Here is a 13,055-nt window from a genome sequence, read left to right as displayed (position 1 = left end):
TTTACTAGAAAGCATTAAAGGCATTTAAGAATTCATATGTCAACACAAAATGAACACTGCAATATTTTCAAGTACAGTTTTCTTCTGAAAGCTCATAGACTTTCATTCTTTTAATCGACAAGATAGATATTTCAAAAGTTTTCCTTTTACACACTCATATACACTGTATTAGAAAGATAATAAATCCCACAATTGATTCAAATCCTCACAGAGATTCACACTTCAATTCATAAACACACAGATTTATAAGATGTAAAATGCTACAATTTCATTCACAGATCAAATTGTCTTTCTTTTCAGAGTACATAGTATTGCAAAAATATAAAAGCTTTCTGTTCTATCTTAACCAAAAAATTCTTGGACCTTTTACAAGGCTTTTAATCAAGTATATATAGCCTCCAGGATATCATAGTTTGTTACAAATAAATCAGAGTAAAAAGATTAAGTCTCCATGAGAGTTAAAGAAGTCTATCCTTAAAACTAAAAAAACAACTAGTAAACTGGAAAAGCGGCATAAGCCACGAGCAACAGTGATGTGATCAAGATCCTTCAGATGATGTGGCCTCACCTATTTGTCCTGAGGTTAAGGAGTGCTTGAAATATTTCACCATTCCAAATGAGCTAAGGAGAAGTTGAGAATAAGCTAATAATGTGGAAGACCGATATGAAGTAGTCACTACTTCCAAACTTCCATGTTTTTGCTCAATTGCACAGCCTTTCCCTTATGCATCTCAAGATGATCGAAGCAAACCAATAACATGGATTCAATTCGTGCAATTTTTGAGAAATCCTTTATTGTTAAGGATTTTTCTTCTTGGATTTGTTGCACTCGATCCTTGAAAGCTTGAATCATATCAGATGAGTCTTCAAGTGTGTTCTTATCTTCTTTTAGGAGTTGAATATCTATGCACTTCATGTCTTTCTGCATAGTATTAATAAGTTCTTTTAACTCCTTCAATAGCTTGATGGATTCTTCATGTCCATGTTCAATAATTGAGTTTCTCCATTCAATATTTTCTTTGCATACGAAAAGCACATTATCATCAAGACCAAGTATTGGCTTTTCTGCTAGGAAGTTCATGACTCCATACCTCTGAGTATCCCTCATTTTCTTCAATATAGCCACCCACTTGCTTTTCTCTTTTTCCCAAGAAATTATTTATGTTTCCAACTTCTTGCCCACAGACTTTGTATTTTCAAATACTTTAACCAGATAAAAAATGTAGCTTGTACCTTGCTGGGAAATTGATTCCAGCCATTCATTGAAGATGTCTGCTACCATCCAGCTTCTTGAACCTAATCAAGTAATCTCTAGTTCATTGGGGACCTTGGATCAAATGATAAATGAACTTGAGAAAGCGGTTGTGGATTAAGATCCTATATAGCATTGATGTATTGGGCCATTTGCATTATGATTCACTTCATTTCATTTTTATCCTTTTCATCTTTCCAAGTTCTGGTCAGGATTCTCTTGGTGGAAGTATCCAAGTGCTTAGCATCCATAGTTTGAGAGGTCACCCCTAAATCAATCTTCTAAAAAATGAAGTCATTCTCAACGATACTCTCAGCATCTTTATCTGTTGGGGGTCTGGCCACCTTTGCAAACCAATGTCCTGTTTGTTCATCCACATCTATCATCACTTCATTTTTAAGTCTCTTGGACTTTGTTGTTCTCCCCAGACATTTACTGACCATGTCCTCCATTGGAATTGATATTGGAATCATGTTTCTTTTCTTGGTAAGTGAAGCACTTAACCATTTGGGAACAGTAGATGTTTCCTTGGGCAGAGGTGATTGATGGTTGGTAATGACAACGACCATGGTATTCATAGAATCCTTAGCTTCTTGGGTTTCCTTTTCCTTATCAGCAACACCTGTAATGAGTTTGTCCTGCATCTAAGCATCCATCATAACTTGAGTTTCTTCTTCAGAGTCCAAATCTACTACAAGTGGACTTGTAAGGAATTTCTTGTTGCTTTTCTTACTACAAGATCTGGTGACATGAGCAGGGGAGGAACTTAATGAAGTTTCTTCTAAGTTTACAATTTTGGTTTTCTTGGTCTTCTATTTCTTATTACCTACAATATCAATAGCAATGTCAGAAGAGGGAAGAGATACTTAAGAAGTTGCACGAGTTCGACCAACTTTTCTACTCTTAGGTGCAGATATGGACTGTTGTCCATAATGGCAGTCTTTTAACCATCTTTTTGTCCATCTAATTACATTGAAGGTTCTAGCCTGAATGTTGTCATTCACTTTTCTATCCCAATTAACCTCTGGAATAGGCTTCCCCTGTATCTTCTCGTTGAACTCAGGATCAATAACTTCCTTGCCTTCGTACTCTTGTACATCAAAGATATTCATGGACAAACCCATTGTCATAATTTATTGAACTGTGAACCTCGACCACAATCTTCTTTTGACTTTAAATTCATCATCACAATTCTCTTAGTAATCTTCTAGTTGAGGTTCATGGCAAAAACCATCATCAAAATTTAAGTTCTCTATAGAAAACCTTTGGCTATCAAATTTATGTCTAGAAACATATAACTGCAAATCGAACTTCTTGAATTCAAGTTCAAGGTTCAAGGCATTTGAAGTGGATCTACAACTATAGTATCCTAGCTTTACTGGAAAGACAACCCCATAATTTCCTCCACTTCTCTTATCAATATAAGCCAGCTGTCGACTGACTTCAATTAAAATATAGCTATCCAGAGGTAACTTGAAAGGTTCATCCTGAAAGCTGCCAACTCCAATATAGGTGAATTGAGCAAGCTGTATAAAGAAACTACCATAAATACCAATAAATTTGATTTATTTTATCGATAATATCACGTTTGTGTTACCCTTCCACTGATGAACCAATCTTCCTACAACAAAGCAATTCCATCTCATGAAGTTTTCAACATATCTCTGGTGCTGCAGGTGAGGATAGTATTCATGTACCCTTATTCCATCATTCCAAGGTTCATGGTGTAAGCCATTCCAATCTCTGGTGCAAGCAAGCATATAAAATGGGTACGAGGACATATAAAAACCACTCATCCTTGCAAATTTGTTTAAACTCTCATGCAGTCTCTCTGCAAAAACTTGTCCCGAATCTAGGTACGCACTTCCATTCAACATGACTTGGATGTAGAAATACATCCATTCTTCCTAATAAAAGGCATGACCATTTCCTTTCAATATTTTCAATAGAACAACAATATCCCATACCTCCATTATGAAATTCTCTCTGGTGAGTTGCCTTGGTAATCTGGAACCTCCTTTTTGATTTTTCAATAACCAGTTCCTAGCAATTACACTTCTGTAAGTGCTCTTCTTCTAAGAAAAGAAGTAGTATGAAGTACCAATGGTCCAATATTCATATGGCTCCTTATGATTAATTCCCATGGCTTCCATTATGGTCTCCCTATCAATTTTCAATAGCACCTCACCATTGATGTTCCTAATACACCTTTGTTTTTCATCATACCGGTTCATACATTCTAAAACTAGTTCTGGGCATGGTGCAACAACGAGAAATGCAGCGGCCTCAACCAAACCACTACTTACAATTTTCTCCATCATGGAATTTTGGGTTGGGTTCTTAACTCTCTCAATAAAATCAGAGAGGTCTTCTTGTGCTAATGAAGTGTCACCCATCTCTGGAAGTGAGCTAACTAAATAGGAAGTGAGCCCCAATTTCAGCAGAGTTGGCCTCATGATGGCCCCTCTCATATTTATTAAATAATTTTAGGAATGAAATGAATTCTTCTACACAAAAAAGGGAACGAACAACAACTAGCTTCTGAACAAGTAAATACAACAGAAGAAGAAACAATTTGTTGTTAAACAGATTTGTCACTGTGGTCATTTATCTGAAACTGACCCTGTTTGCCCAATGAGTAGTGACAAACATTTACTACAGTTGGAGAGATTGGAGTGAAACCGCAATCTTCCTCTGCATTTGAGAGGGGAAACTCCCTCGTATGATAGGGGTATTTAGGATTTTTGTGTACTTTTAACCTGAAAGTACATAAAGGAGAAAACACAGAACTTGAACCAAGATTAATAACAGAAACCCTACAAGAAGACATACGAATAGCAAGTAGGATTCCATAAATGATAACAATTACAAAAGGGGTCACCGCCAAATAGGTTAGTCATGCAATTATGATGAAAGAAGTACAATAAACCTTGACACATGAAGAGATAGGTTGTACTAGCACATGCAAGTCAAGATACTATGAAATGATGTGTTTCATCAATAGATCTCACTAGTACATAAAGGGATTACTAATTCAACATACAATAAATTAGTAACGATAACTCATGAATACATTCAAGACACGAACTTAATGCATTATTCATTATTCTTTTTAAAAATATACAAGTTCAAAAACCCCTCAGTACGAAGGTATGAACATAAAAAATTATCACTTAATTCCTCTACAAAATTCTGCAGAGTTTTCCCTCTGTCATAAAAGTATCTCCCATACATAACAAATAGCCTTGTATTTATAGGCTTTGTAGGATAACTACCTTATAACCAACTTCAATCTTGGGTTAATAACTAACTCTTTTCTACATAAATTTCAATGAGTTAGTAACTTACACTTTTATGCGCAGAAGAAGTCCACTTTCTAACCTTTGGTTACAATAAGTGACATAAGTCACTTTTTACAAAAAGAATTTCAAACCTATTACATTGAAGAAATGACTCGTTGTCAATTTTGTCAAGGTGGACTCCATGTCTTCTTTTAATATGTGAGTTGCTTTCTCATCAATAAGATGGTCTTGAAACACAAGTTATTTGACTATATTTGCATAAACATACTTTCCTTTCATAAATAAAATATTCTTTTGAATACCATGAGAAGGTTGGTATAATGCATGCTCAAATCTTATAAACTCTTCTTTGACAAATTACCCATGCCAATATGGGAAAGTAAAAAGAAATGATGTCGTTACACAAATAAAAAATTTGTGTATGAATTTGATAGTTCCCAATACATCTTTGTCCACTCCTTTGAGTTGACATATGCATCTTGTAGAGAAGGAAATATCTCTGAATAGCACAATTCTCTTTTTAAGAATGCTTCTTAGTTCATCCCCAATGCACATAATTTGTCCTAACATCTCCATGCAAGCATATGAGACCACATTCCTTCATGGATTCTGTTAAACAATTCGGATGTATTGCTAGTGACTCCACAATTTACAAAGCATGACTACTAGTGTGGTTGCGAGCACTACTCTCTCTGAAGCATTGCCAAACATTTCACATGCCTTGTTTTATCCTCCCATATTTTGCATGCATGTTCACGAGACAATTGTATTTGCTTGAAAGTTTTTAAAGTCTTTGTAACAAATCAGTTTTTGTATATCTTGGAAATAATTGAATTTCATATGATGACATTTCTTTTTAGGCGCTCACTGAAACTTTATAGAATTCGGCTTTACCCATGCCGATTGCATCTGCTACAATAACCTTTTTGACAAATCAGTTGAGAGCATACCCTATGACATGGTTTTAGTGTCAGTCCATTGACAAGTTGAGCCAAGGGCATAAACGAACTGAACTTAGTGCCAAGTTGATCCATTGGTGACTTGAAGGGAAACCCGACTAGATCGAATCCCAATAGTAGTTGGAATCTCAAAACCCTTCAATCATGCAAAGATAGATAGATAGGGCTGACCATGTACATTTGTGTGTTATCAACTAAACGTTGGTAGTTGGCTTAGGTAACCGTACTCATCTGGTTGTTCTTCATCGAATAGAAGCTCTAGATTGAATTGAATAAATGCCCCATCAGGATTAAAAAGAGTTGGTCTCGGCTGCCTCATTCCTCTATTGACTTCTGTTCACGATGCAAGATCACCACTTAAATGATTGGAATGCTTCAACCAGGGTCACTTGCAGTGTCTATGCTTCCGCATTCTGGAGCACCGTGTTTTGTCAAATACTTCACGGAAATTGTTTATAATTCCATATTTTGCTTTTCTACAAACAGTTCATGTGCATATGTATTAGCGATGCTTGAAAAATCTTCATTTGGAAAACATGGCATGTGTATTATCTATGCTCCCATGATTTGTAGTCATGTTACCAGAGTAATTGCACCATTACAAATCAATTAACGGCTTTATCATGCGTTCTATGGTTTGTATTCATGTCGCCAGATAGTTTACAACATTGGTTTGCAGTTATGTTTTACAAAGCCATCCTAAACTCTGTTATGAAAATATGGTTTGCACCATTACAAAGTAATTAGGATCTTTATCATGCATGTATGGTTTACACCCTGTCTTCCAGAGCAGTTGCAATGGCAATATCAGGCAAAATCTCTCTATCTTTCATGCTTTGATGAATACCGTGACTGGTTTTGTGCATACCCTATGATCATTGCATTAAATGAGACCATGTTTCTTTAAGGCATATGGTCAATCAACTTGCAACATTCCTTGTTCTCCTTATCTATTCCTTCCACATTTTGCACACATATCTGCATTTCACGACATGTCTATGCTTCCATATCTTTTGCAAACATGTTGGCCAAGGCATAAAATGTGTTCATTATACTTTGGTGGATGTCAACATTCTTTTCAAAGCTTCCATTTCAACATAGGAAGGGAGGATGCTGGTGTAGGTTACAGAGGAGTTCATTAACCTTGCCAACTGCAATCACTTGAAATTTTCTAAAGTCTATTCAATAAATACATTATGTGCATTCGGCCATCATTGCAACCGTGAGATGAAATCTCTTTTAGAGGCTCCCATAATTCGCTTTCATGTCTCCAGACCCATTGCAACTTCAAAATCTGGTGAACTCCCTCTCTTCTTCAATGCATTGATGAATGTTCATAACCTGTTGTTTGGAATTTCTTTTTAAAAACTCTTATGGAGGAGGTTAAGAATGCTCCAGAACGAAGCATTTCTAACCTTCTTGACAAAGCAGGCCCACAAGGTTAGGAAATAAGGTTAGAAATGCTCCATTTTGGATAATTCTTAACCCTTTTTTTTTGGTCCTCTTGAGGTTATGAAAATGGGTTAAAAATGCTCGAAAACGGAGCATCTTTAACCTTTTCTTACAAATACAATGACCTCGACCTCAAAAACCATCAGCCATGGAGGCAAAATAGAGGAGGAATGGAAAATACATTTTTAGACAACTTATACCTCCTTAAATGACCTCAAATATTAAAATAATTTAAAATATTAAATTATTTATTTGAAAAATAATTTAAATATTTTAAATTTAATGCTCAGGCTTGAGAAAAATGACTGTATCTTCCAAATGGTAGGGAGTTAAATCCTAAAATTTGAAACACACGTTGATGGTAGGGAAATGGGCCAATAAAATTATTTACTCCTCATGACAAATCCTAAAATGAGATATTTTTATCATTTCTAGGCGATGGACACCAAAATTTCAAGGATTAATATATAGTAAAAAATGAACTGGGTTCAAGCGAAAGTTAGCTACATGATACAAAATGATGCTTAGAACCTTCCTATCAAATAATTTCCCTAAATTCTTGGTAATTTTCAAAATTCATCCATTTCTCATATTTTGACTAGCAACAACCTTGGATCACGTGCTCACTTATTATGCATAGACACATATTTGGGCCTTTCATTCAACATTGGGACCAATTTGGAGTTCAAATTTTAGGTATGCCAAATATGGGAGCAATACAATTGAAACTAACCTGATCCTGACAACAAATTCTCGAAAACCTTCTAAATGCAGATACAATACATTTGGCTTCCCTTGCTTTCATGACTATTGAGAAGGTACTAGAAAGATTGCTAGATTTGTAACAAAAATGGACAAAATTACACTCAAATCCTAGCTAACTGTACTAATTAAGTAAGCTCATGTGAATTGACACCTTATTTGACTGTAACCGACATGCATTTAATTTTGGGTCATTCCATCACATGACACACAAATTACCATGATTGTTTGCCATAATTAGAAACTAACATTTTTAACTACCCAAAATATTCTCCTTTCCCGTAGCCATTTTCCCTCCATGATACATGCACCACTTCTACATGAAACCTCGAACTAAGAATTTTGAAATTTGAACCTTGAACCAAGAACTGAAAGGTTCAAAGGTTGAAGTTCAAATTTGAGGAATAACATAGAACATAACATAAAATGGTCTTCATGACAAAACAACAAAAGGACAATGAACGAGCAAAGACAAAACTAACGCCCAATCAACTTTGAATCTTGAACCTTGAACAAAAAGGTTCAAGTTCAATATGAATTTTTCAACAAAGTGCTCACCTTTACCATGAAACAAAGTCGAAAAGACAACTATCTTTAAAGTTCACTTTGAACTTGAACTTTGAACTAAGGGAAGGTTCAATGACTTGAGTTCAAAGGGAGGAAATATGTGACCCGAAAGGGAAAATAAACATTAAAAGGGCAACCTTCGAATTGAAACTCAAATAAAAGAAGGGAGGACTAACTGTAGGATTTTGCCAAGATCAAGGGCACAATGAAAAGCATAAAAAGAGACAATAGAATGACACGAACAAACTATATTATCATCAATATGCAAAATGATCAACTGGATTAACCAATACAATGAAAATAGGCCTGCTTATATAGGCAAGGCCATATGGATGTATGAGTACACAAATATGACATGTGGCTCAATGAGAAACAAGGGTAGGTAAGAAATACTAGGGGTAGGTAGGAGAAATAATATATTATTCCACAAGAGGTAGATGACCCACTGAATGTGGAGTGTAACAACAAAATAAGACCACAAAAGGTGGAATTTCTCCTACAAGCTCTATCCCTATGTGCACACTTCCCTAAGTGTCTCAAATCCAAACTACGAAGAGATGCATTATCCTAAGTTAACTTAAGTAAAGTGTAATAATATCCAAAATGAATATTTATTTACACCAACACCCCCCCTTAAGTGCAACTTAGGGAAATGAAGACTCAAGTCAACAATGCAAGATGGGTCCCGGCTACTAGGCCATGATAGGCATCCATGTACAATATGAAAATGCAAACAAAACTATGCAATGCAATCTCTCACAAACGGAGAAAGGGAGAAAACCCAATGGGAAAAAACTCCCCCCCAAAAGAGAGATGAATGTACAAAAGACTCTCAAAGAAGAAGGACAAAACCTCAAAGAGGAAAAAGTCCCCCCCATAAGAGAGGAAGGAGAAGTCAGTTGACCCCCCCTAATGACACATCCTGCACCCCCAAGAGAGCTCGCAACTGCTGGAACTTACTCTCGGTGAAAGGTTTGGTGAATATGTCGGCAACCTGCTCTGCTGTAGGACAATACTACAAATCAATGACCTGCTCTTGAATGAGCTCTCGGATATAGTGCATATGAATCTCAATGTGTTTGGTCCGCTAGTGCTAGACCAAGTTCTTTGAGATCGCAATAGCACTCTGATTGTCGCAATGTAGAACTGTCAGTCGTGGAGTGGTGAATCCAAACTCTATGAGAATCTGCTAGAGCCAAATGGTCTCAGTTGTTGCGTTAACAGTGCCTTGATACTCAGCCTCAGTCGAAGAGAGAGAAATAGCATGTTTCTTCTTTCTCTGCCAACAAATGGGGCCCGAACCAAGGTGAAAACTGTAACCAGAGGTAGACTTACGATCATCAAGATCGCCAGCCCAATCGCAGTTTGTGTAACCAACCAAGCGAAGTCCTGTGCCTGCTGCACAGTGAATCCCATAATGATGTGTACCCTGGATGTAATGAAGGATGTGTTTGGCAGCATTCCAATGAAGCTCATGTGGTTCCTGCATGAAGCGGGAAACCATGCCAACTGCAAATGAAATATCAGGGCATGTATGAGTAAAGTAGATGAGACTACCCACAAGCTGACGATACAAGGTGGCATCAAATGGTGGAGAAGAACACTGAGCCTCAAGCTTGACTCCTGAAAGAAAGGGAGTCGGGGTAGGCTTACAATCAGCCATATGAAAGTGTGCAAGTAGATCAAGCGCATACTTGGGCTGCGATAGTGTAATCCCAGAAGGTGACTGTGAAATCTCTATCCCGAGAAAGTAGTGCAAAAGACCCAAGTCAGCCATAGCAAATCTGTCATGAAAAGTAGATTTGACCCTGCTAATGATGGATGAAGTACTCCCTGTAATGATAAAGTCATCAACATAGAGTACAAGTATCAAGTGAGAGTCATCCTATCTCAAAATGTAGACATTTGGATCAGAATGACACCTGGTGAAACCTGCGGAGAGAAGAAAGGAATCCATCTTGGCATACCAAGCTCTGGGGGCCTGCTTAAGGCCATAAAGAGATTTCCTTAGTCTGCAAACCAAGGAAGTATCCTGGATGAAACCCTGTGGCTGCTGCATATAAATCTCCTCATCAAGATCACTATGAAGAAAAGCACTCTTCACATCCATCTGATGTACAACCCAACCATGAGCTGCAGCAATAGCAAGTGTCAAACAAATGGAGTTCATCTTGCCTACGGGTGCAAAGGTCTCACTATAGTCAACACCTGCAACCTGAGAGAAACCTTTCGCAACAAGCCAAGCCTTATACTTATCCACACTACCATCCGCTGCAAACTTGGTCTGATAGATCCACTTACATCGAACCATCTTTCTCCCCTTAGGGAGATGGACTAGATCCCATGTGTTGTTCCTCATCAAGGAACTACACTCTTCCTCCATAGCTTGGTCCCACTCAGGAACCCCTGATGCTTCCCTAAATGTTTGTGGATCAGAAGCGGTAGCAATGAATGCATGTGGAAGATCCTGATGTTGTGATCGAGTTCTCCATGTATCTGAAGGATCCCCAACAAGAGAACTCATGGACTCAAGTGTCTGTCGAGCCCAACGAGATCTAGGTGGAGGTGGAGAACAAGGCTCATTAATTGCAAGTGGACCCTGCAGAGGTGTAACCCTGCGAGTCAGAGTTGAAGGAGTCTCATCATCTGAATCACTAACATCACTATCCACAATGGAGGAAGGTGGAGGAGGTAGAGAGGGTAAGATAGGAGAGCTTTCCTCAAAGTGAACACTCCTCTCAATGAACACCTCATGTGTCTTTGGATCCATCAATCTGTATGCCGTAACACCCTCAGGATATCCAACAAATATGCAAGGCCGACTCTGCAGTTCCAATGCCTTGCGTTTCTGTGGAGGTATGCGAGCCAATGCTGGACACCCAAAGACTCTGAAATGTCTCACAATCGGTTTCCTACCAGCCCAAGCCTCAAAAGAAGTAATACCTTGCAAAGCTTTGTGAGGAACCCAATTTTGGATGTGTGTGGCACAACTGATAGCCTCTGCCCAAAAGGCGGGATCAAGAGAACGTGCATGTATCATACAACTAGCCATTTCTTTGAGAGTTCTATTCTTGTGTTCTGCAACCCCGTTCTGCTGTGGAGCGTATGCTACAGAATGCTGAAGATCAATCCCCTCAAATGTACAAAAATCCTCAAGTCTTTTGTTCACATATTCCCTTCCATTATCTGTGCGAAGAATCTTGACCACTTTCCCTGATTGCTTCTACACACGAGTCTTGAAGTCCTGAAATCTATCAAATACTTCACTCTTATGAATGAGAAAGTAGACCCAATTGAAGCGGGAGTAGTCATTAATGAAGGTAAGAACATAGCGGGCCTTACTAAATGAAGGTGCTGGAAATAGACCTGCTACATCACTGTGAACAAGTTGAAGAACTTCCAAAGCTCTCCAAGTTTTCCCTTTATCAAACTTCTCTTCGGGATGCTTGCCCATGGAGCAACCTGAACATACACCCTCTAAAAAACTGATTCGGGGTAGACCTATGACCATGTCTTTAGTGCTGAGTTGCTGAAGATAGTGGTAGTTGAGGTGACCAAACCACTCATGCCATAGCTTACTTTCTGAATTTGAATGAGTAAGCAAGGCCCTAGAAGGTGAACTTGGCACAAAGTGGGAGAATGAATAAAGCCTTGAGTTGTCATTGACTTGTCGCACTGCTACCAAGGCATCATCATCAAGTTCTTTTACCACAACTGAGTCTGGTGTAAACTCAACCTTTTTCCCATTCCCATAGTGAGTGATTTGGTAGAGGGAGAGAAGATTGGTAGACAAGTTAGGAACATAGAGAACATTCTCAAATGTTCCATCATCCATGTCAACTAAACCTTTCCCTTCAACCTCTACTTGTGCATCATCACCTATGTAAATGTGAGGTACCTTAGATGGCTCCAATGAAGAAAATTGCTCCTTTGTAGAACCCATTTGATATGAGGCACCCGAGTCAAGTATCCATTGCTGTGAAGAACCTGTTGTAGCCACAAATGCTTGCCCTTTTCCCTTAGACTATGAGGAAGAGGAAGGAGATGAATCCTTCTTTGTGTAGGTAGATGGCAAGTTGATGTTGTTTTTCTTAAGAAGATTAGTTAACTCATCAACTTGCTTTGCGTGGCATCGATGCTCATCATGACCATACTTCTTGCAATATGCACAAGTTGGTTTATCCTTTAGAGATGGTGTCCCCTTCTTGGAAGACGATGAAAAATCACCTTGGGATGGAGAGGATGATTGTCCTTTTTCCTAGTGTGGCTTAGACTTAGAGTTCTTCTTCTTCTTGTTGGAATCTTTGCCTTGACTTCCTTGATTCCCTTGATTAGCCACCAAAGCCTTGGACTTTGAAGACTTGAGAAACCCCATGTTCAACAACTTAGATTGTTCCAATATTAACATTTCTCTGAAAGCATCAAATGAAGGCATAACATAAGAACTCTCTACTGTCAAACGATGAGTTTGGAAGCTAGACACAAATGCTACATATTCTGGTGCAAGCTTGTCCAACAAGTTGAATATCAACTGAGCATCCTTTTTGTCAATTCGACAATCCTTAAGCTTCACTCTTAGCTCATTTGCTTTGGTGACATAATCTTGGATTGTATCAAAACTCTTGGGATCCAAGTTGGTGAGCTCATTGTCAATCTGATAGCCTCTGATTTCATCAACTTGACCATACAATTTTTGAAACATATCCCAAGCCTCTTTGATTGTTTTACACTTCTCAATGTGAAAAATGAGGTCATCTGATA

This window comes from Cryptomeria japonica, chromosome 4, assembly GCF_030272615.1.
Source record: "Cryptomeria japonica chromosome 4, Sugi_1.0, whole genome shotgun sequence".
In the NCBI taxonomy this organism is placed as follows: Eukaryota; Viridiplantae; Streptophyta; class Pinopsida; order Cupressales; family Cupressaceae; genus Cryptomeria; species Cryptomeria japonica.
This window is presented reverse-complemented; position numbering follows the sequence as displayed.